This window comes from Danio rerio, chromosome 23 (assembly GCF_052040795.2).
Source record: "Danio rerio strain M-AB ecotype USA chromosome 23, GRCz13ab, whole genome shotgun sequence".
Classification (NCBI taxonomy): Eukaryota; Metazoa; Chordata; class Actinopteri; order Cypriniformes; family Danionidae; genus Danio; species Danio rerio.
Genome location: NC_141043.1, coordinates 32,485,001 through 32,510,975, shown reverse-complemented (window position 1 = coordinate 32,510,975; position 25,975 = coordinate 32,485,001). Strand labels below are relative to the sequence as shown.

Here is a 25,975-nt window from a genome sequence, read left to right as displayed (position 1 = left end):
CACATGGCTCCAGACAAGGTGGCTCTAGTGTATAATTTTGGCTTAAGGGTGCTAGGTGTTAAGTGTAAGATGACATTCAGAATTTATTGCTAATCTGCAACCCGAGTGGCCAAAAAGAAATAATAGAGGTGGAAATTATACTGAGTTAAAAACTAGAATGAAATGAGAGCCTCCCTGAGCAAAAATCCCTTTCTTTTTGCAAAACCTACCCGACTCAAAACAGTTTCAGCCTGAGGGCTTTGAGTGTTTGAAGATCTTGAACCTGCATATCAAGTCTTCTGTTCATCATTTCTGCATTAGTTTAGGAGTACAGGAAGAGAGAGCTGGTGAAAGGAAATGAGCTGATGTTATCGGCCATCTATTGGCTGTTATCAGTATTACACACTAATGATGAACGTGTGACCACACATTGTGAAATCATCGGTGCTTTGGTATAAAATAGTTGTTGGAGTGAAGTTGTGGGACTTGAGAGATTTACATCACAAGATTGAAGATGGTAACGTTTTACTAGTTCGCTTGCATTGTGAGCGTAGCTTACTTCACTGTGTCAGATGTTTTTTGGGCAGCATATGGGTTGTTAACGTCCATCTGCAAGCGATGAGTCATTGTTCGCACTGAGCTGTGATTCATCAAGCTGTTCTGAACAAGGTAACATTAGCAAGTTGACCACAGAAATAGTGGTGTGCTAAGCTGCGTTAGAAAAGAATGTTGGACCTGTGTTACCTTGAAATGATGGCATGTCAGTGGTAAATTACACAGCGAGGATTTTTAAATCTTAGGAAAGAGATGAAATAACTTTCCTTAGACTTTAAACTTGTATCAGTTTTAACTACAGATAGGTAGGCATGGGACTGTATAAGATGTTGACTGTATGACTACCTTGGATAAAAAACATCATGGTTTCGTGGTATTGTGATTACTTCTTTAAAATATTTGTTTTTAAACTGTGTTCAAAGCTTTTTTTCTCCTTTAAACACAATATATTTTATTTTGAGAGACATTTATAATATTTTGGAACAGTGAACATGTCAGGCTAAAAAATTCAAATGAATCATTGATTTCTGCTATCGACATTGGTTTCAAAAAGACAGATTTCTTTAACATTTAAAACAGCATCTTTGGACATCTTTTCTGCTGGAGATACTGTCATCCTGAAAAAAAAAAATCTTTCACATACCTAAGGAACAGTATAGCAGAAAATTTTGGCGGTTTTAAAACCTTGACTTTTCCAAACCGCAATATACCTTGAAAACGGTTATTGTCCCATGCCTAGAGATAGGTATTGATGCATGTTTTCAGTTTTATTCAGTTCATAATCCATTTTTTATTATAAAAAATATTCATTGTGAGAGATTGGTTCAATAATGCATAAATCCAGTTTCCATGTAAAAAAATTGTTATTTATCAATACATTTTTGAGGAATAAGAGACTTTTGAAAGAAGCTCACCAAGCCTGTGCTTATTGGATCCAAAAAAGTGAAAATAGTTAATCGTTTATTTATTAAGGTGATGTAAAAACTAAATATTAAGCAGCCGTTAGTCCAGTCTTATGTCACATGATGCTTTAGAAATCATTTTAATCAATTTGTTTTGTTACATTTTTGATGATATTTTTTTTTCTAGAGTCTTTGATATAAATTTAAATGGAAATTGAGTTTTATTTTTGAACCAGCGTGTAAAGTATTTACTGTCTTCTTTGACCAAATTTACGCATTGCTGCTGAACAGATTTTGATTTCTAAAAAGAAATAGTAAGAACAGTCATCAAGATTATCAATGTAATCCAGTTAATAATTAACACTTTCTCCAAAATATTGAGTTCAGTTGCTATTTATTTAACAGTTGAATGATTTTTTTTAACAGAATTAAATTCTCATTCTGAATCAATGAATCATTGTGCTAATGTTTTTGATTCACTACTGACACACTGTAAAAATGTAACACCATCTCATGGCAAATCGTAACTTTTTGATTTAGTTGCTAATTCATATGAATTTATATGATCTTAGTCGTACAATTTAGTATGATTGCTGATCCCCCAATTACGGTTGGGGTTGAGGTTAGGTTGGGTGTCACACCTTTTTATAATCATACATTTTCGTACAACTGAACTTGTACAAATTAGTGCGAATTAGCCACTAAACTGACAAAATGTTAAATAGTTAAGTTTCTTCGTAAGATCAGGCTGAAAAAAAGACATAAGCCCCTTTCACACAGTGATACCTGTAAATATCCGGAAAATTTCCGGAACAACTTTACCGGTAAATAAAAAAAAAGCGCTGTTCACACAGGCGAGGACGTTATGGAATTTTTTCCGGAAAAGAGCATTCACACATCCATCGCAAAATGCCAGTAAATTCTGCCATCATTAACTAGAAATGACCTCTAAACGGTTGCGCTTGTGTTTGTAAACATTTGACTACATTACAAACTCTGTGGATGGATCAGTATTGTGAACAACTCCAATGAAAACATATAGAGAAACACTTTCGCATGTCGAGATGTACATGATATGTGTGTGTGCTGGCGCTATGGGCGCTCACGGGCACATGCAAAGTTTGAGGGTAAACAAACAACGGATTATCATAAACATTTTATCGATAATTATTTACACAGTTAGCATTAAGAAGGAACATAGAAACATTATCTGACTAACATCTAGCTGCTAAAGATGTCTGGAAAAATATTCAAAGGCTTTTATTCTCATAAACCGCGCGCACGTGAATGCGTCTGACTGTTCTGATTGGCTAAAGTAGACGTCTCACGTCAGCACGTTCTAGACGTGCACGCGCTCTTTCCGGCAATCTTGCTTCTGCATTCACACAGCGCAGCATTCCGGCAAATTGCCGGTAATGTTTTAACTTCTCTTTCCGGAAAATAGCCAGAACGAATTTACCGGTATTTTCAAAAAGGACCTGTTCACACATACAACCTTTCCGGAAAATTGTCGGTAATTTTCCGGAAAAGTCTGTATGTGTGAAAGGGGCTATTATAAAAAAGTCATGACAACTTATGTTTTTACCTAATTTAGAATGTGAATCAGTTTCAACTCATTTTTAAGTTAAACAAATTTGAACTCCAGCTGAATTGATGCAAGTTAAAATGACTTGTAATGTTTAATTGGTTCAACTTGTTGAACTTGGTTCAAACTTGGTTCAACCATGTTTTTACAGTGCAACAACAACAACAAAAAGTATTTAAAACGGCTTTTCATCTGTAAATCTGGCATGACTAGTAGTTTATTTAAAACAAATTAGCTTGTGAGAGTGAATCTGAAGCTCCATTTCTCATGCATTAGACCTCCAAATCTGGCTTTGTTTAAAGGTTTCATAGTGCAGCGTTGACGTGTTCTAGGTGAATTTGGTCCATTCAGAAATCAACTGAGAAACTTGAGTAGATTCCAGAGCATTAGCACATCCATCTTTTAATAGCTGTGTTATCTCATCCCCAATGTTTGGGCCGTGAGAGAGACTATTGTCACGTTGTCTTCATTAGCATAATCATTATAAACCAATAGCTTTTCTCTAAACCCCATGGTAAACAAAGGGTCCCGGAGGGCTGTACAAGGTCACCTGATAGAGAAAGCCTGATTCACAGGAAGTAGAGCTCAGAGACTGCAGTCACACACAACCCTCGAGCACACATGCGCAGACTGAAACCAGAGTGTGAGGTTTGGCATTCGTCCCTCCTCCTTCATTAGGACACTACTGCAGATGGTATGCTGGGAATGTTGTCTTATTACAGTGCTGAGCCGTCAAAGATGCTTGTGACAAATATTTGCAGCCAAATGCAGAATGGCCTTAATGTTTGGTCTCAGAAGTGTTTCGTTTGCTCTGGGAAACGTAACCAAGGTGATAGCCATTGCTTAGACTGCATGTTCAAGGCAAATGTTTGTCTGCACTGTTTGTTTTTATTTTTTTCTGCCATGAAGTGAAGACTTATGCAGACATATAAATAAAGACTTTATTTAAAAAGCATTTTCAGTTCAATTTAGATCTTTATTTCTTTAGAGCTTTTACAATGTAGATTGTGTCAAAGCAGCTTAACATAGAAGTTCTAGTAAACTGAAACTGCTTCAACTGAAACTGCAAGTTTTCAGAGTTGGAGTTCAGTTTAGTTCTGTTCAGTGTAGTTTAATTTTCACAGAGTAAAACTGCACACAGCATACATTTAGTTCTTATTTGGCCTCAAAAACAACATGCAACAAATAGCCCACAGTCAATGCAAACTTCTCATGTGTGTCTTTAATCTTTAGCAGCACATGTAACCTGTTAGAAAGTCATTCCGAGTTCATATTAGTCCAAAAGGTGATGATAATAGTTAAACATGGCACTTTGTTCATGTTTTATGCAGAAAGCATCATTTGCTGCTGCTTTTTCTGGCTTTTTTTTTCCGCGCTTCACTCTCGCGTTTGTCCCTCTCTGAAAGGATCGGTTATCAGAAGCTCTTCAATGATCAAGGAAAACGTTATTAATACAGTGTTACCTCTAGGATTTTTTTCAGCTGTGGCAGCAGCCTTTTACACAGATCCATCAACTACCTATGGCGTTATTTCAGTGACAAATGTCATAAGTATTACAAGTCAAGATCGCATTTATGTATTGCGCGCCGATTTCTCCTGTTCGTGCACAAAACTTCTTGCACACTCTCAAATATATGCTGCTCAAGTGCAGATTTTCTTGTGCACTCTCAAATAAACACTGCTGGAGTGCGATTTAGTGCGTTTATGTAACAAGTATGTCTAATATTTAGTAGATTTGCTAAGAATATTTCTGAATGTCTCCAATAGACTTACAGAGTGGCACTAATGCATCCTGAAGTAAAGTGAAACGGCCGAAAACTAGTATGGCAGGATAAAGTCATTGCAAGCAAAAGCATAGACCTTTATCTATAAATAAAGTATAATAGTGTTCATCTTAACTGAAAGCTACATCGTGTTTGCTATAGCCTGACGCATCACGCACCTGTCAGTCAGTCAGCATGTCACTTTAATGGGTTAAACAAATAATGCACAGCACTACTATGATTATAGAAAAGTTTGTGCTGTTGTAATTAACGTACCTTTTAATAGATTTTGGTGCGATTTATTACCCGCTATTAAAAAAACAACGACTGAATGTTTTGAATGAGATGCTGTAATATAGCCATGGCGGGATGAATTTGGGTGTGGGCCCCGCCATGGAAGAATAAATGTTGCGGAAACCATGTAATATGAGCTCAAGGAGTTTGTTATTTCAAATATAGAAGCGCAGTGAGCTCCCTGGAGAAAGTGAAACCACTCACACTTTTAGACGGGCTCGTGAAACAACAACAGGACACAGCACATTTTGTTTTTCTTGCTTTGTGGCTGTTCATCAAGACGATGACAAGGTTTGTTTGAGCTCGTGTCGACCATCGCTTGTTATATGCATATATTATAACGTGTAATGTCTCAGCAGTGTTTTTAAAAATAGCGGCTTCTTTGTTTTCATTCTCCTGATTCTGCGAATGATGTTTCTCTGTAAACCAATAGCGTTCAGCTGTGCGTTTTGCTCCAGCTTTTGGTACTTTTTATTGTATTTTATTTTTTTTATTTTTTTTGCGTGCTATGTACCTTTGCAAAGGGTAACCTAAAAAGTGGTGTGATTTGTTTTAGTTACCCTTTGACAATGGAAACGGCCATAAAAAAAGCGTATCGAACCGTACCGTACCTCTCAGTGGAAATAGGTCAATTATAGCCAAGTTGTGACCACAATGGCTTAGTTGGGGACCTGTTTGTTTGGGTTTGTTAACAGGGTAAAAGTTTACAGTGATTCTGTACAGAGATAAAGTACACGATTCTGTATTTTGTTTAAAAATGGAACATCTTTTATATTTTTTATACTAAAACTTTAGAAGTAGGGCTGCACAATAATGGAAACATCTGACATTGCAATTATTTTGCTTTGATATTGCGATATGAATAAAATTTCTTTAGATGATTTGAAATAGATCTATTTAGAAAATTTTTAACTAATGTAGATTAACTAGGATAAAAATCAACTGCATAAATAAACAGCGCTTTTATATTTTTGGGGAGTATTAACAGTATTCAAGTTCAGAAATTGAGCAATCAAATGTAAAATAGCATGGTCATTAATGTATAAATCATAATAAAAAAAATGATATCTGATACACTGTTCAGCCCTAATTAGAAGATTTAAATATGTCCTGTGTTTTTTTTTTGCTGTGGTTTATAGAAGACATCCATTTAAATCAGTGTAACAATAGTTTATTTGCCAAAAATAGAAATTTATCAGCATGAAGTATAATTTTAGTCTTTTAAAATATAATGTAATTTAGGTTGATATGATTTATTTTAATGTATTTGAATTATGGATGCAATAAATAATCGGCAGCCAGAAGTGATTGACTGCAAAAAAAGGATACTTGAATACCTAAGAAAATTATGATTTCGGTTTCACTTGAAAAAAAAAAACGCCTAAACATGAGCTGAACGAAAGGTTATATTTGCTTTGTTCAACATGCTCGTTTTACACTCCCTTCACCCGTAGTCACCTAAGCTCAAAAGCAGCAGAGCACAATGTTCAATAGCTCAATGTTCCACTCTGTAGATATACCACTCACCTATGCTTGAAATGCACATGCTCACCAGTAAAGCAAAGTCCATTCACACAATGCGCTGACAGAACATTTCTATGTAGTATTCTTGTTCCTGCTGCTTGCTATAGTGCTACTGTTCTGTCATGGCAACACTGATAAAATGACTCCATTCGAGTCGTTTACAGTCAAAAAAAGTGGTTATTGGATTGTTTGTTTGTTTTTTAAATCAGGTCATTTGAGTTGAGTTAAATTTAATGGAGCTTACAAATTTACCTTAGAATATTTTATAAAGTAATAAATAAGTATACAAAGCAGTTTTGATGGAAATTTTATTGTGGCAAATCTCTTAATTTTAATCAGTACACCGTAATTAAGTATATTGTTTAATTTTAATTAAATTAAATTATATTTTAACATGTATATTACACAACATATAAATTTAATACACTCAATATGCTGAATAATAAAACATTATTTCTCATATTTTCATGTCAAATAAGGCAAATAAAATGACGTAATTATGAAATGTTTCATACAAGCTTAGGTTAATTAAACATAGTTTTTTAGCACATTTGTATTTAGTTAATCTCCATTATCGAGAATGTTAACTTTTTTTTCTTGTTCAAGAGTACAAACATACTTGTGTATATTTTAACATTTAGATTGTGGAAGTGTGATGTTTAATGTGACGTTTTTGTTTCTAGAGACGCTTGTTTGATTGATTGTTGTAATGTGGTGTTTGGAAATTGTGTACTATCCTTTTTCTTTTGTTGTTTGTGTTAAAAGAGGTAATAAGCATTGAGCTCTATGGAGATCAAACCTTTAAAACGCCTCTTCTCTCACATCTCTTGAGGGATCATCATGCCTCATCTACAGCACACTCAATCTATTGCTATTGTGACCTTTTCTTTTATGAAGGAAAACCGTTGAGGGAATGGAAACTCCTCTTTCTTTCCATCTTCGACAGTGGTGTCAAGAGCAAATATCAGCCAGGATTATTGAGTGGGGAGAATTTTGAACTTCTCTGACAGAAGATCACTTTATTAAAGAGAGAGTTCATATTTATACAATCTTATTTTATTAATCCAAACCTGACTTTGTTACTTCTGCTAACATATTTTAAGAATTGTCTGTTTCTTTTTATCCCAATGGAAGTCAGCGGTCACCCCATTTTTAGTTTCCTGCAATTTTTCTAAATATTGTCTTTGATATCCTGAAGAAGAGACATACAGGTGTGGAACTACAGGAGCAAATTATGACTGTGGCTTATCGACGAGTATTACTACAGGAGCAATTTTAATGTGCCATGTTCGGTGTGTGCTTATCTGTTTACAGATTGCTTTGCAAAGTATTGTACTTTAAAATCAAGATATTTCCAAAAATAATCAACACAATCTGGAATTTCAAGTGAGGGTGACAAATTTCACAACAGTTTAAACGCGGTTTATCAGCATTAACCAACAGAAACCTGATAATTTATTGATTTTAAGATGTGGTATATCACTACTATTTACAATAGATAAGTTTTGCCAACTACATTTCGTCAAAATTAAAATGTTTACACATCTAAATGAATAGGGTTATAATAAAAAAAAGCTATTTCTACAAGATTATACAATTCAACACTCTTTTTAAGGGTGAATTTGTAGCATTTTCTGTTACCTAATATTCCTCTCACTTTTAATATCCATTGTTCATACAACACACCCCTTTATCAGAAGTTAACAATTAATATATGGAAATCTTGGCATGTTTGGAAGCTAAATACAAATCTTGATTGGATATTTGTCTTACCGTAATTACAAAAACTATATCTTCTCTTTTCAATATAGGTCACATCAAATAGAAGTGACAAATATAAACTCATTGCTATTCATCTATAGCAGTTCAGTCAGTGGAAATAATCCATAATTTATTGGCTGATAACACTATCAATATGCATTTATCAGCTGATACCGATATGGCTGCCAATATATTGTGCATCACTATGTAGAATAGCGCTGAAGGAGGAACCCGAGCCATGGATACACATCACAGTATCATAGAGGCTTGAGGATGGGATCATTTCACCCTATAGGAATCGCACATAATGCTCTAGCAACCACCTTAGCAACAGTACAAACGGCATATGGAATTCCGTTTAGTGTATAAAATGGTCTCCTTGTATCTAATGCAGCTCTGACCTCTTATTTTAGACTGTTTCAACTCTACGAATAGACAGAGTCATCCTGACAGCAAACCCTTGGGGACCGCCAGTGCAGACATCGGAGAGGAAGAGTTGTCTGTAAAAGCTTTGCACACTGAAATTGAGAGACAGAAGTGCTTCTATTGATTGATTTAGAGAGAGAGAGAGGTGATAGGAATTCATAGATTGATATGGTTGTGACACTGGGAAGGTCGTCTCACTATCAGGCTTTAAGTGAAGGCACAAACGATTGACCTGATTACAGATGTAATCCTGTGAGCGTGCCTGAGGTCACTGCAGTAATCTCTGTGACCCTTGCAGGTGCATGGGGCATCTACTCAACTTTCTCATGCTGATAAATTGATTTCTTAGAATAGGGAAATTCGAAGATTCTACCGTGATTCTCCCAATTTAAGAAGATCTGCTTTCAATTTATTTTAGGATGCTATTATAAAATATTCATTGAATATCTCTGATGTTTCAGATGTCTGCTGGCTTTTTCTACATCTGAGTTTGCATGTAGATTTTGTAGACATGCAGACTTTTCACATATGTAAAAAGATATGGATGTAGTATCTGTTACATCACCCATGGGTTTCTGAAGAACACAAATGAAGCTACAATTAGGCGTGGCCAACCGTCGCCATTTAGTCATCGCACCGACTGGGGGTTACCAAAAAAGGGCAAAGAGGCGGAGCGTGTGCAGAGCTACAGTTGCCTGCTAGCATTTTGCTTTTTTTTTTGGGAGAAACCCTTAATACTTCATTACTTGTGACTCATTTGTGTTCTGACCACATGTGCTTGGTTGTACAATATCAATAAATTGCTTAGTCTTTCAAAAGCACTGTTGTAATACACTGAGCCACTAAACATTGTTCTTATGATGTTTTTCTATAGGAAAACGCAAATTACTTCCAAATACTTCAAATATAGTCTGTATTAGTAAATGCAAGGCTATTGTTGAAATCCAGACATAACACTATGACAACATTTCAGATGACTGTTCTAGAGCCTACAGCTAATCAATCTGTCAGATTCAGGAGTGCATTAAAGTTTTAAAGAAAATTATAAGTAATAAATTGTCTTAAATTAAACCAATACATTTATAGTCTGTATATACGTGTATTATTTCACTCACCAGTGGAAATGGAGGCCACTTGAATGGCTTGTGAGCACAATTAAGTGCACACAGCATGCCAAATCATCTGATAATTGTAGGAAATAATTCCAAAAGTCAACTGACTTTGAAAAGCCACATAAAACACAACAAAACTATAATGTATATGCCGAGTTCAGTGGCTAATCAGCTGAGGTGACGAGACAGCAAGCAGCAAGACTTAAGCAGGTCGCACACCAGAAGCGTCGCTTGGTGCCACGACACGGCGCGTACATGACAGTTTAAAGTATCACACACTAGACGCGCACATTCGAATGATATTTAACATGAAACTAATCAGATGGCGCTCTTTGGCGCGGCTGAAAAATGAACTGCGTCCTGAGCCGTCGCCGGGCGCCGCCGACTTGCGGCGCCGGTGTGTTTATCCTGATAGAAACCTATGTTTGGAATTCTAAAATACATGGCGCTGCATGGCGCTGCATGGCGCTGCGCTGCATGGCGCTGCATGGCGCTGCGCGGCGCGCTGCGCGGCGCTTCTGGTGTGCGACCTGCTTTAGCTGTTTCTTAAGTGGTAGCCATGCTGTAAACACCTTTTTTTTCCTATTGTAAAGTTGGCCAATTCAACATGGGGTCGATAGAAATGTGCTCTATTAGGAGCTAGGCCTAGTGGAATTTCAATGAAATGCAGTTTTAGTTACTTCAGTATTACCTTCGTGAGGGAGAGCGGGATGTTGCGCTTGGGATAAACTTTAGTTAGAGGGCTTGATTTGAATGGACTTTTCTATTTCTTTTCCATCTGAGACAGTACAGTGATGTAAGCTAGGCCTGTTTTCATTATTACATAATTGTTTTACACAGCCATTCACATGTAATCGTGATTATTGTGCACTTCACAATCCCACAGTGCTTTTTCAATGAGAGAATTTTGGAAGTGTGGATGGATAATATCAAGATATATGTAAAATGTGCATTTTGATCCTAGATTTGATCCTAATTTTCACATGCAATGTAAATGCACTTCATTTATCTTTTAATACTTTTTTTTCTGGCATGGCTTAACCATAACCCTTACCCAATATAAAAGAAAGTGTTTTAAAATAATTCAGACAAATTTTTATTGTGAATCTGCCTCACATTATCAGCTCTAATGTAAGGTATGATTTTTATAATGATAAAGAAGATTTCTCCAGCAATGTGGCTTGATGTTCTTTATTTCTGGCCTTCTTGTCAGCCGTTTCCCTTTTTGCTTCCTTTTTTGGTACCTCACACTGTTTTATGCTTGCAAAAACAAGAAATGGTTTGATGAAGAACAGCTGTTGCTGGGACACCTCAATTTTTTGCCAGCCGTCAAGTAGCTGGCTGATTTCTTGTTACATTTGTCTCCTTTATCGCTCACCATCTGCAAATCTCAAACACCGACTCAACATTGTGAGGTGCCTTGCTCTCTGCTTATCAAGACAGCTGTTAATATACAAACAAAACGTCTGAAGAAAAAGATTTGAGATGCTATAATGCATGTTTATGTAAAATATTGGCAGGTCATTCTCCTACCAACATGCTGTGATCTGATTCGGTGGCAAATGTCTTACCACGTCTTCATTAGGAGTTCTAAGAAGCCCTGAATGTTTCTGATTTACTGCCGGCCAAAAATAAAAGATCATTAATAGCTTAAGTTGGAGCTCTCTTGACCCGCTGAAAAAACGAACAGACTCATAAATGCATCACCGCAGTTGCATTTGGATTTATGAAATATGAGTGACAAACTGAAGTCACTTGGAAATGATGAAACGAAACAATACAAATTAATATAACAGTTTTTACTTGCACTGAGCAAATGTTTATCTAACTTTTAGGTGTATGTTTAATTATAATTCGTTGTGTTTGAACTCTGATTTTGGGCTCATAAGTTGAGGAGCAGGTTTTATTCTGGATTATAGATTGCAAACGCAACCCAGATCAATCTGTTTTTGTCAGTCTATGGTGAACAAGGAAAAATAGAGTTGTGAAAGGAGTCTAAAATATTTTGAACTTGTCCATTTTTGACCAATTGCTGCGGTAGTTGACAAACACATTCAGTGGGACTGCTTTCATTTTGTAGACACTTATGTGGTCAAAAGAATGCATTCAAACAGCCACAAAGGACCACCTACTCTCCACATGCTGAACCAATTTGAGAGCAGTATAGGACTTGTTGTAGGAAAGAATACCAAAATGTTATTCATTTTTTAGTGCATTGTAACGATCACAGTTGATTATCAGAATCATTGTTACCAACCACATATTTTTTATTGATCATTTAATTTTCTGTTCACATATGTCACATAACATGGCTTTGTTAGTTTTGTAATTCTCATGTGTCACACTCATAGACTGTAAAAGATATGGACGTAGTATCCGTGAAGTCACACATAGGTTTCTGAAGAACGCAAATGAAGCTAGGGTAATATTAGCTATATACACCAAAACTATCTTTTGTACCAAGCTCTAAACATGTTTTAAAAATTTTGTATTTTGCCTTTATTTTAACTGGACAGATAAGAAACAAAGATAAGGCTGAATTAGAGCTGCACGATTCTGGCTAAAATGAGAATCGCGTTTTTTTTGCTTAAAATAAAGATCACTATTTTCTCACGATTCTGTAAATGTAAAATAAAGGTATGGTAAAAACAAACATATGGCACAACATCGATAATAATATTATGTGTAGGTCTACTGGCTTCTATAAATGATTTTATTCTCCTCATAATAATTCTGATGTTGAATTATTATGTTTGAGATATATGCTTGCAATCTGTCATATTAGACAATTTTATTCACTGGTAAAATCAGACATTTGCCATTATCAGATTATATTCAACAATATATGGGCTAGAGTAGTAATACTGACATTGTAAACATTTATTTTCATGCACAACTGTGGGTTCACTTTGAAAGAAAAAACATATCAAATGCTTGTTGTAAGCATAACTCTAAAATGTGATACAATCATTTAAATGAAGTGCACACTTTCGGTTTCATTTCGACTGCTAAGTACTGTTCATACTTCGCGCGTGGCTCCCAAACGATCACTCTGTGCCACAAACAGAATATTATTTACAACTGTATTACCTGTTACTTGCAACATATGCAGGTTCTGTTCACTAAAGTAGATGCGCACGCGCGCCCTCTCTGTGATAACAGCTCACGGTCAGCAGCTCACGTCACGTGTGATTTTTCCGGCCGCGAAAACATCACTATATTAACACAAAAATGACATTTTTAGGTGAATTATACCTTATAAATACATTATGTGACTGATTCAACATCATTTGGAGGTGTCAATGTCACTGAGCAACGTGTTTGAAACAATGAACAGACTCGTGCAGCCACCTTTTCTTCTCTCCTGAACTTGAAAATATGATTGGCATAATCGTAGAAATGCTGGATTAAGATCGTCTAGGGGATCGAATCGAGATCGCGATCTTTTAACGATTAATTGTGCAGCTCTAGGCTGAATTATACCCATATAACATGCCTTGCGTGCACTTGTGCATTTATACTTCCGTGTGCTGTTTGTGTTGCTGTGCAATAACATTTACGAAACACATGCTGGTAGTGGGGGTTTATGTTTTGCTTTGTCGAGTTTCTTTGCGGCTATTTTGTTTACACTGGAAATACCTGTGCTACCTATGCTACCTTACTGTAAAAGTGGCTCAAATCTGTGGGAACTAGCGTACATGCAACAACTTTAATCATAAAGTAAACACAAAGCAAACGTGTCCATTTGGAGCTCCTACATGGGACTCAATACTTAAACACTTGCTCCAACAGGCTCACTTCTCTCCCACAACTTTCGGCCCCACTTATTCTCATTAAGCTGACCAATCATAAAGCTTGCACATTGTTGTGATGTACAGTTTTATTTTTTTGAGAGGTGTGTGTCAAGATTGGCATTAGCCATGGCGAATGGTATGCTACCATGAACCAACAGTATAAACCAACCTTTGGGGGGAATGTATCAGGAAAGGTTCATGAGCCAGAATGTGGTCTTGGGATTCCCGTAGCACAGTGGTGCTATATGTCAGTACACTGTCCATTGGACTATCAGTTTCAACCTAAATATCAACATTAAGTGTAAGTTGTGAATTGTCTTTTCTTCCCTAGTGACATATTTCAAAGTGAAATTGCTTCTCAAATGAGCGATAAAACGTAGGGTTTGGCTTGATTTTGTACATTAGAATAATTGCATTTTGTAGTTTACTATTGCTGTGATGTCATGTCATTAACAAGTTGTCCAGCCCTTGCATCTTTAACTATCATTAGGAGCCTGAAGAGGTGTTGTTGCAAAAGGAATGGGATTAAAGATTGTAGGGTCAGAATAAAGTGATGTGCGCAGCTGAATTGAAATCATTTAAATACTGCAATATTCCATAGGTTCCAAGATTTATTACTTTTGATTTAACACTGATTTAAACATTGTCTTTTATATTTGTGTTTGTTTTAGCATTTATAGCTTTAAGTTAGTTTTATTGGTTTTTATGAATTTTCCTGATGAATTTCGACATAAATGCTGTTATCTTGTCATCCAGAGATAATGTATTTATGAGGGCATTTCCTGCGCAGGGACACCAGCTGTTTGTCTGTAATTACCCATATAGTGGCTCTGGGTTGATCTCCTGCTGGGGTGGAGGGTGAGAATGAGGCGGGTGGGGGATCCAGCGGTGAAGCTGGGAAAGGCCTCAGTCACGTGCATGAGAGCGTGAGAGAGCATCTACAGCCTTGTGCTTGGAACACTGGGATTTCTCTGTTATGAGGCATTTTTAGACAGCATTTGCAGAGAGGTAGACATTTGGACTTGAACACAGCTCTCCATCCTCATCAAATGACTGAGAGTCTTGTGTCTCCTAAGGCTAAGTTATATTGGAAAAAAAATTAATTCTGCTATCTTGTTTTACAGCAACAGCAACATATTTTGTGATGCATGCAATTTCACGTGAGATAAATGACTTCATTAAGAATTCATAATTTTAGGTTGCTTAGGGTGATTTTGCATAACGTTTAATAAAAAAATTAGAAGTTAAATACTAATTACACTAACTACTAAACTAATTACAAATTAGTTAAATACAAAAGAGCAAAGATACAATTCAAATAAAGAGTGCTTTTCTGGTTTTCTGAGAAGTCGTACAGTATTCAGACACAGAAGTTAAATAATTAAATGTTAAATATCACTGTAGCCTTCATCATATAAATAATAAATATATTCTCTGTAATCTAAAGTCACAAACATTATAATTTCTTGTGCTTGTAAACTTTTGAAATGCTCAATCACCGGTCTTAAAACAGGCAAAGGATAAACTTTCACTACATTACAATATACGATTTGCAAAAACAAATAGTTGTACCTGATCAACTACAATCCTCGCTAGACATTGCTCATGCTGTGATGTGACTATTGCAGATGAGTACGTTGCGATTCTGAAATGATATATTGTGCAGCCCTTCTTCCTTTTCCTCATATAAAAATTAAGTATAAGTGGATATATCAGCCTGCTCTCTGAATTATTATTACTATTATTATTGATGTAAAATGTCATTCCGCTTTCTGGACTGTCTGTGGTGAGGTTAATAAATCTGTTCTTTTTTTTTTGTATACTCTGTGTAAATCCTGGGGTCAATTTAAAAATGCTATACTTTTGGTGTAATCTGACATTTTTTAATATACTGTGGAATTCAGTAAGGAAAAGGATTATGTATGCATGGATGTTTACACAACAATGGATTTTTCAATGAGATTTGTTTCTGTTTTGGAAAATTTTAGTACACACACCCTGTTGTCAGGAGGGAAGTAATAACAAGAACAATAATAATAATAGTAATAATAATAATGATAATATGTTTTATTTTTAATACACTTTTCTTAAACTCAAAGCGCTAGTGACTACATTTATGCATTATGTAATTCAATAGTTGACAATGCCATAGTGTGAAAACCCGATGGGCTTATGCTGTTAAAGGTTTAACTAAAAAGAAATTAAATCATTGAATAAAAAAATGATTGCATCACTGTTTGGGCCACTTATGACTTTGCACAACTACAGTAATCTTCATCCAAAAAAATGTTATCCACTTTTATTTTGAATTAATGAATGGATTTAAAATATTATTTTATTAATCATAAAATTAAAAAAAATCATTCAATGTAAAAAATAAATTTTTCCCTAAAACTTTTGTTTTATTTGTGTACTTTCATGCCATGTGATCAATGCGTAATTTTGTTTTTTCAATTTTGAATGAATAATGTAAAGTGCAGGATGCACATCCTTACTTAATTTAGGTCAAAAAGTTTGTAAATCCCTCCTCTAATAGTCATTTTATAATCTTTAGTTTTAACCATTCTTTTACATCTTTCTGTTACTTTCTCTCTCTCTCTCTCCAAAAGGGAGCTGAATGTTAGAGCAGCAACAGATAAAGCTTTGTAGTCCAGTCACGGCTAGTCATGGCTACTACTTTTATTTGTTCTGTATTATTCATGCCAATGAAAAGCAGAATTTAGAAGAAAAAACACTGAGTCTCTCCTGGCCGCCAGTCATTTGGCATAGCATACCTGTGGTCTGAACTCAGTCTGGAGATGCAGGCTTGGTCCGCACCCACATTGAAATCTCAAGATTTGCTAATGCCCTTCATCTAACCTCGATTATACGCAAACGCATGAGCATGTACATGAAGACATGGGCTCAATTAATCACTTATGCTGTTCCTTAGAAGTTAAAATGGTGTTATTAGTCATGTAGGATCAGGCGTCTGTCATGACTGACTGAACAACTGAGCTAACAGCATTGTCGTCCAAATGATGAGGCTGTTTCTAGTGGGTAGGATGGTAAACAGCTCTTTTAAAGCTGAATTTGTTAAATCTGTGGTGGGAGGAGTTTATTCATCTCTCGGTTCACACTGGGCCAAAGCCATTGTGGTGTTGGCGGTGACGACAAAGAGACAAGCACAGATGCCAAACTCTAATCTGCAAAAAACTTGTGGCTTTAAGAGTTATTCTACTTTTCTGTGTTTCATTCTTGTGTTGTCTTGGCCTAAATATTAATGGTTATTGTGCTACAGTATCAGTACAGTAGGGCTGCGTGATATTGGGTAAAACACTGACTGTTTTTCTGCAATATATATTGCGATATGATTATTTTTTCATAAGATGACTCTACTACACTTTAGAAAATGAAGGGTTCCACACAATTCCTTCATGTTGTCCCAACACAAATAGATTAAGTTAACTTAATCTATTAATCCACTTGAATTTGTAAAAATGATTAAGTTGTCCCATAAAAAAGAACAAGCAGCAAAAGTCATTTTTGGGTGTATTTTGGATGTTTGTAGGCAAGTGCATCTGCAAAAAATATTCAAAATAACATAAACAGTTTAAAGCACAGATAAAAATTGATTAATTATAATCCCAAATTGACATAGCAGATATTGCAATATAATATTGCGATATCGATGCAGAAACAAGATATATTGTGCAGCCAGGGGCGGACTTAGTGATTTAAGGGCCCTAAGCAATCCTAGCCATAGGGACAAACAGTCTTAAAATGCACCCTTCTACTTTTATTGTATTTTCAATTACTTTGCTGTTTTTTTTTTATATCACTCAATCCTCTTTTCTATGGTTTATCTTAATAAAATCTCTACATTTTAAATTGTTAGGTGTCTTAAAATGAGTTTACAATTAAAAGTATAATAATATACTTTTATACATTTGATTGCTGGACCGCTCCATGATTGGGGATGGTGGACAAATTTGTGCAGATGTAATATTTTATTTTATAAAGTTATTGTTGTATAACATTGCATTTAATATAATATAATATAATATAATATAATATAATATAATATAATATAATATAATATAATATAATATAATATAGTAATAAAAATGTTATTGTTTATTGTATATTAAATAATATTTCATTACATAAAAAATATATTAGTTCGATCCTTAACATACAAAACATATGATAAAAAATTATATTATGTATATAGTTTATAGGTATAATTTATATATTTATGGGGGCCCCTAGATTTACCTAGACTTACCTAGCTTATTAGTTAAATCTGCCCCTGTGTTCAGCCCTACTGTACAGTATCTTGTAATCTTATGTAATCATTTATAATAATTAATCATATTAATAATCACAGTAAATTAATAGTAGTATTATTAATATTATCATCATTGTCATTTTGAATTTTATTAAGTCTTCGTAAAAGTAGTGTTACTTTAAGAACATGATTTCAATTTTGCTAATAAATTTTTCAAATTTTGCTAATAATAATAATAACAATAATTGTAAAGTATGTAAATGTATTTAAGTCATAATATAGTGCAAATAAAGCATTTATCTTGAGCGTGATGAGGAGATGAGGTATTTTCACTGTCTGCTGTCTTCATCCAAGGTCCTATGTTTAGCTGATGTGCTGTAAAATTAGTTCAGCTTTCTGGACTTTCCCGTTTCCACTTGCATGAATGGTGATTTATATGGAGTGTAACATGCCTGCTGGTACTGACTGAAACTGAAGAGGTGTCATACTCCATATCTGCTTGTTCTCTCACACGCTGAAAGATAATAAGCTGCTCTCAACCTGGTGCTGTGTTCTCTTGTGTACAGTATGTTTGTGTATGCAAACACATGTATGTATGTACAGTGCCAACATGAACTTGGCTTTGCTTCAGGAATTCACATTAAGAATAGTTTGCAAATCACAGAAATAGTTTAACATTCACATTCTATTGGATGTAATAAAATCAGATTTTAAACATTGTTGAACGAACTTAAAAAGACTTAAAGGTCACCTGAAATGATAATAGATGGCACGAATAAAACGGTTGTAAAAAAAAAAAATTTACCAACATTGCAATTTGGAAACATTGCAAACTATGAAGGAAGAATTCTACATATCACAAACAAGAAAAAGTTTGGAGAGCATATGTCATGCTTAAGAAGTTAAAATGCACACATATCAATCAGATGCTTACTAAAAGGAAATAGTTCTATAAACTACTGTTTATTGCAATAAGTAAATTACAAGAAGTTATATTATTAAATATTCATGGTAAAAATATAAATATTTTTTTATAAATTTGTCTAATATTTTCAGCCAGGTTTTAGTCAACTTGCAATATTGTCAAAAATACAGAACTTTCAGTTGTTATCTGTAAAAAGGGCTGAATACATGCAGTAGTTGCTGTATGTATAACTCTGGTGCGCACGTGCATCTTCCTCTGATCGCAAGTGTTTGTTTGAGTTTACAAGCAGTTCATGAAATCGGCCAGATCAGCGAGTACTGATCGAGTTATTAAATGTGATTATCGGCTGATACCGATCTAGTTTCACAGTATCTTGCTATTGTGATTACTGCTCTAAAATTATTTCTTTTTTAATGTCTGGGTAAAAAACAACTACTTTTTTTCCATATTCAATACAATATGTTTTATCTCAGGAAACTTTATATATATTTTTTGGAACCATAAACATGTCAGGCTGAATAATTCATTCCTGTTCTTGTTGGCTTAGTCTCTTTATTAATCCGGGGTCGCCACAGCTTAATGAACCACCAACTTATCCAGCAAGTTTTTACGCAGCAGATCCCCTTCCAGCCGCAACCAATCTCTTGGAAACATCCACACACACATTCACACACGCACTCAAACACTACGGACATTTTAGCCTACCCAATTCACCTGTATACCGCATGTCTTTGGACTGTTGGGGAAACCGGAGCACCCGGAAGAAACCCATGCGAAGGCAGGGAGAACATGCAAACTCCACACAGAAACGCCAACTGAGCAGAGGTTCGAACCAGCGACCTTCTTGCTGTGAGGCGACAGCACTACCTACTGCGCCACTGCCTCGCCAGGCTGAATAATTAAAATAAGTAATCGACTTCTGCTATCTTCATTAGTTTCAAAAACACAGATTACTTTACAAAACATAAAAAACAAACCTTATATACCTTAGGAACAGTATAACAGAAAATTCTTATTATGGGTTATAGTCCCATTCCTAGTTCATCCCCTTTTTATTAATAGCCAATCACATTTTAGTTATTTCACAGTTCTGCCAGCCAATGAGTTTATAAGATAAATTGCATCAGACTAATGACGAAAAAAGTCTATACAAAATAATCATTGTGATTTAGAGTGAATTTAAATGTATAGCTTTCTTTATGGACCTTTTTCCACATTTCTAATGTGTCCCAATAAGTAATCTTGAGTGGGAGAGCTCCACATAAATTTTTTTGGCATTGTCATTTGCTTAAATAGCAAAAGAAAGACTCCATTATGGTGTTTTTATGACTTTTTCAAAAAAAAGAGGAAAAAAACTTATAGAGACTGATAACAGCAGTCAGAGGAGAAAAGGACAATGTCAAAATTTATTGTCTTTCTTATAGACACTGCATTAGAAACACACTTGCATTAGTGTTAACTATATTACTTAAAAATAATAAAGGTGATACAGTCCAAAGTGGAGTCTTATAAATACAGTGCTCAGCATACACAATATTATATTTGTGCATATACATTAGATTAGTCAGTGCTGAAGCCAAATCTGGAGCTTATGTAGCAAAATATATTATGATAAAGGTGCAAAGTACACCTAAATTTATATTTCATAGAAACATTTTAAATGCAAAAAAAAATTAAAAATCAAGAGCAGCAACAAAATTGGAAAATTTTGTTGAAATTTTTAGGTTATATATTTATTTATTTATTTATTTATTTATTTATTTATTTATTTATTTATTACGATATTTAGCTTAAATTTAATTATATTGTCTTTCAATTTCTAAATATGTTTGGTGACTAAAATATTATTTTAATAAATATATCTGTTTAATAAATCTATTTTGTGTAAATGCACCAGTATACATTGCCTATATTCACTGAGAAATGGATGAAAATATTCATTTTTAAAATGGGGTGTACTCAATTATGCTGAGCACTGTATATTGCTGATGACCATTGAAACTCATCATCAATCAGAAAGGGTTTTTTTTCTGGTAGATTCAAGATACACAAGTGTGTTTGTGTGTTGCACGTGGCCCATGTCGTTTTGTACAGTGTAGTGTGTCAGGAAGGTCTAAGATCAGAAATATGCCCATTCCTTCCTTTCGCTGAGGAGCTGTCAGTATGTGAGGCAGCACCTGCCATCTGCTGCTACAGAAATAGACGGGGCACTCCAGACGTCTTCCTGGCAGCTGGACAGAGCAGAGCTTTTCTACTGATTTCTGCCTCCTTTACTTCACTCATCTTTAGTGTTGAATGATAAGATGCTTTTCCACTGCATGTTACGGCTCGGTTGAGTTGAGTACAGCTCACTTTTGGAGACTTTTCCACTACTTTCTGTACTCACAGTAGTTAGCATGTCACAGTACTCAATTTGATAATAAACCATTTAGTAAGACCTCCATAGGTCAGTATGAATATGTAATGTATGTCCATGCACTGAGACTGGAATACGGCATCCCACAGATAAATATCCAGTCAACAAGTGCTGAAGTGCTGACTATTGTAATCTTGCCTCTTACCAGTGTGCAATATCTCTTTATTTTTTGCGGTATTAGTTTTAGTTAACTGTTTAATTTTGAATATAGTGTTATTGAATCGATTCATCAGCTTTTAAATATCTGAATAATAAATTGTTCCCATTAAAGCTTGTACCATGATGTACTATAGGCCTCCACACAGTCATAACAGATGAGCTCATGTTTTGCTCAGGCTTTCTCTAGCCGTGGTGCTTGATCTCAGTATTGTTCTTCAGCCTTCCTGTTTTCATTCTCTTTCACCCAGAGACATGAAACTGTGTGGACGGCAGGCTGAGGCTTTTGCTGAGACCTCTCAAACAGTGTAACTGAGCTTAATACTACACAAAAGTGACAAGATCAGCCTAATGTACAATTTCAGGTCGTCTGTATCCTGAAATGCCTTTACTGCAAAACATTCTTAGATCGCACAATCTGATGCATGTTAGATATCACTGTTTTGGTATCATATACTTGCATGCTGTGGTTTATGAGAAACGAGCACTGTTATGAGGAAGTCACTTTTTTAATGCACCACAGCATCTCAGATATGCTTAAACGTCTTTCTCTGAAAGTCCTTGATTGAATGCTTTGAAATTTTAACAAATATTATTCCCAATTTTTATTTATCTATTTATTTATTTATTTTTTGCTTAATAGATCACGATTCTGTAAATCTAAAATAGAGGTTCATTTGAGTAGGCTATTATTAGGCATGGGCCGGTATAAGATTGTAACGGTATGATAACCTTGCATAAAAATATCTCTAAAATATGCTCTTTTTAAATGTCTCGGTAAAAAAAACGAAAACTTTATTCAGCTTTAAACACAATGGCGGCGTCACAAATCGGGTGCTTCCATACTGTAAAGTACGCCAAAAACAGAATGCGAGCTGAGTAGTATGTCCAAATTCACAGAATTCAATAAAAAGTTTTCTGTTGTCTTCATTAGTTTTAAATACACAGGTTTCTTTAAAATTTCAAAATGGCATCTTAGGATATCTTTTCTGCTGGAGGTACTGTTGTCCAAAAAAAAAAAAAAAAAAAAATCATATCACATACCGTAGGAATAGTATAACAAAAGAATTGGGGGTTTAAAACCTTGACATTTCCAAACCGTAGTATACCTTGAAAACGGTCATCGTCCCATGCTTAGCTTTTATTATTGTTATTCTCAAACATATACTAAAACCACAATAATAATATTAGGCCTATTTGTAGGTCTACTGTTGGTTAAAATGCTTAAAATAAAAATTTAATTTATTAAAAAAAAAAAAGAATTCTAATAAAAAATGAATAGACTTTGACTGGACTTGAACAGACCTGTACTGGTAGTTAATGCACAGTAAAGTGATGGCATCAAAATAAATCTATTTATAGTTCTAAAGTTGAATTATTGTGTTCGAGATATATGCTTGCAGTCTGTCATTGACAACATCATTATTAGACCTTTTTTCCGCTGGTAAAATAAGACATTTGTTATTATCAGATTCCCTCTTGCATTATATTCAACATTAGCTAGAGTAGTTATACTGACACTGTTAAAGGGGTGGTCCAGAATGTAATTTTAAGGCTTGGTTGTGTTTATAAGATGCAAAGCAATGTGTGCTTATGTTTCACTTGACGGAAATCGCGTAATTTTTTCATATATCTCACTTTGATTATACACAGCTACTCAGCTAACATGAAAACAACTGTCATATTTCCTAGTTCCTCTAAAAGGCCCGCCCTTAAGTGACTCTGATTGGTCATCGACATAATGTGCTGCTATTGGCGGATCGGCTCCACGTCACGCCCGTAAAAGCACACGCTTTTCTGCTGTGTAAACATGAAGTCAACCTCGCGCCCGCTCTCTAAAATAACATCTGACAAGTGTCTGTAACTAACGAGTGAAAAAGGGGTGCGGCTCCTTTAACAGCGTCTGTGTGTGCGTCTATGTGTGTGTTTGTGTGGTGTGAACTTTCTGTAACAAGCGCAAGAGCGCGGGACTTTCTTTTTCTCTGATGCTCGGATTAAGTTATTTTCTGTAATATATCGTGACAGAAGAATAAAGCACAAGATGTGAGATGCTACCTGTTGAGCCTTGATTTATTATTCTGCTGCGACCACTAGTCAGGTAAGCTAATCTGTGTTTTTTTAACTCTATGCGTCATGACGTCTTTCACGAGTATCCGGAATATGCAGGTGTAAGTAATATAAATCATCCACATATCTTTTGCGACTTCATTATCTGAGATGTGAAACACATGAAAAAGCCAAGACAATCAGTGCAGTCGCGCACACACATAAGAGATCGTGCTGGTGGAGTGTGTGTGTGTGTTACAGCAGTTTGGCTGATAAATGTGAGTTTGTAGCTAAATCGTTTGCCCGCAAAGCAGCATTTCGCATTGTTTACATCATTGCTACAGCATACAGTTAACGCTAGACACTGTACATGTCATGATCAATTTTAAAAAATAAAAACACTTACTTGTAGATCACAACTTCTGCTTTGAGGAGATTTTAGCCGAATCCAGCACTGAACTTGGAGAGATTCAGGAGCTGTTTTGTCAAATCATGCTTGCTGAGTATTTTATAATTCTCTGGAAGTTAATTAATATTGAACTAAAGGCACTTCTGTCTTTGTGTCGTGTCCTTTGGAAGCCCAAATACAGAAACAGATGAAGCTCTGTGGAAACAGCCGTGTTTAGATGCATTTTTAGCTTCATCTCTGCTATAACGTTACAGCACCTCTGGCCACGGACCTTACCTGCATGCGCAGTGTGGGATGCGCAGTAAACGAACTTGTGATGTCACAGGGGGCGGAAGTATTTTTTTGTAGTCCCCAAAATTCGTTCATTGTAGGCTTTGCTAAGCTAACTCTGTAAAAACCAAGGTCTCCCTTAGCATTGAACTTAGAACTTTTTACATTCAGAGATGCTGTTTATTTTCACACAGCTACATTACACATCAACTAAAGTTTAAAATATGAGATCGTAGTGGACCACCCCTTTAAACATTTCTCGTCATCCTCAACACTTTGTGCTCGCAACGTATGGAAAACAATGTAAAGACTTGTGCAACCTCCATTTTGCTTCTCCCGAACTTGAAAATGTATTTGGCTGAATCATAGAGATGCTGGATTAAGACCGTGTCGGGGGTCGAATCGAGATTGATCCTTTTTTTTAATTAATCGTGCAGCTTTATTCCCGACCCTTACCCATAAACAGAATGTAATTTTTATTACACACAAAAAACACAAATGCTAAAATACATAAACATAAATAAAAATTAAAGCTTATTAAGTGTCAGTTATGTGTAAAAAAAATATATTGGATTGTTCATATTTTGAAATAACCCATGCACAAAGTACACGTACATTAATTAGGGCTGGGCTGATGAAACGATATCGGTATTTATTGACCGAACACATTGTCAATAACGATAAAAAAAAGTTCAGTATGAGGTTCTGGTATGAAGCATGAAGGTTTTATTAAAATGTGTTTGCTTAGCATGTGTCTTGGAATTATATTTTATTATAAGACATAAGAGATGAGATTTTTTTATTTATTTATTTTGTCAGACTAAAAAAACTATTCGCCTTATAAATGTTGGTAAACTAAAACTTTAAATAAATCCTAAAATCTTAATATTGGTTTGTAAAAAAAATATTCAATAATTATCATTACGGAATGAAATGAAAAATTATATTGTGTTAATATTTTTGCTGTATTTCTCAGCTCTAACATCAACAAACTAAAAATATAAACTTAATCCAAGTATACTCATACAATATACATATATAGATTTACTCTGTCATTGAAAAAACTTTAGGCTTAGATTGACAGTCTGCAGAAGTTGTCACATGCATAGAGGAAAAAAATAATTTCTATATTTTAAACACTTTTGAGTGTAACATTTTCATGATGGCATGAATCTCTTTTGTTAAATCTTAATTTAGTTTTTCTCTGCAATGAAACGTCTGACAAGAACTGTGACAAACACTTCAAGGGTTTGTGGGCACAGCCAGTGCGGTTGAGCATTTGCTAGTTTCGTGATGAATTGTGGTCGCGTGTGATGTTCAGCACCTGTGAGAGGAATGTGGAGCCTGTGTTTTGCTCTCTGCTGCCTCTACAGGCAAATGAATGCACAGTTTATAGTTTGTTCCAGATGGAAACGCACTCTGTGCTCTTTAAACTTTCCTCTTTAGGATACCGCAGGACAGATCGGTGTCCACAGATGCCATTCTAGGTGTAACTCTTTTTAGCAGGTGAAAATTAGTTTTCCTATCTTAGTGCTGGATCATATTTGTAAGTTGTAAGTAAAATAAACTACATTTATTTATCTATTTATTAAATTGGTTTATTATTTATTTATCTGTTTCTTAATTATTCTTTGCATACTTATCGAAGGCCTTAAGGAAATAGAGAGAAGTAGGAGATGGGAGGGATGGTGGCTTAGAAGGGGTAGAAACATTTAGGTTTGATTTGAGTTCTACAGTTTTCTTGTTTTAATTGTTGCTGTATATTTGATGTCATCTCTTTGCTGATAG

The 25,975-nt window shown here is 35.1% G+C and overlaps 1 protein-coding gene across 40 annotated transcripts in view; it reads left to right on the top strand.

Moving 5' to 3' along the window:
* kif1b (kinesin family member 1B) overlaps positions 1-25,975 on the top strand; it is a 112,855-nt gene that overhangs the window by 3,624 nt on the left and 83,256 nt on the right.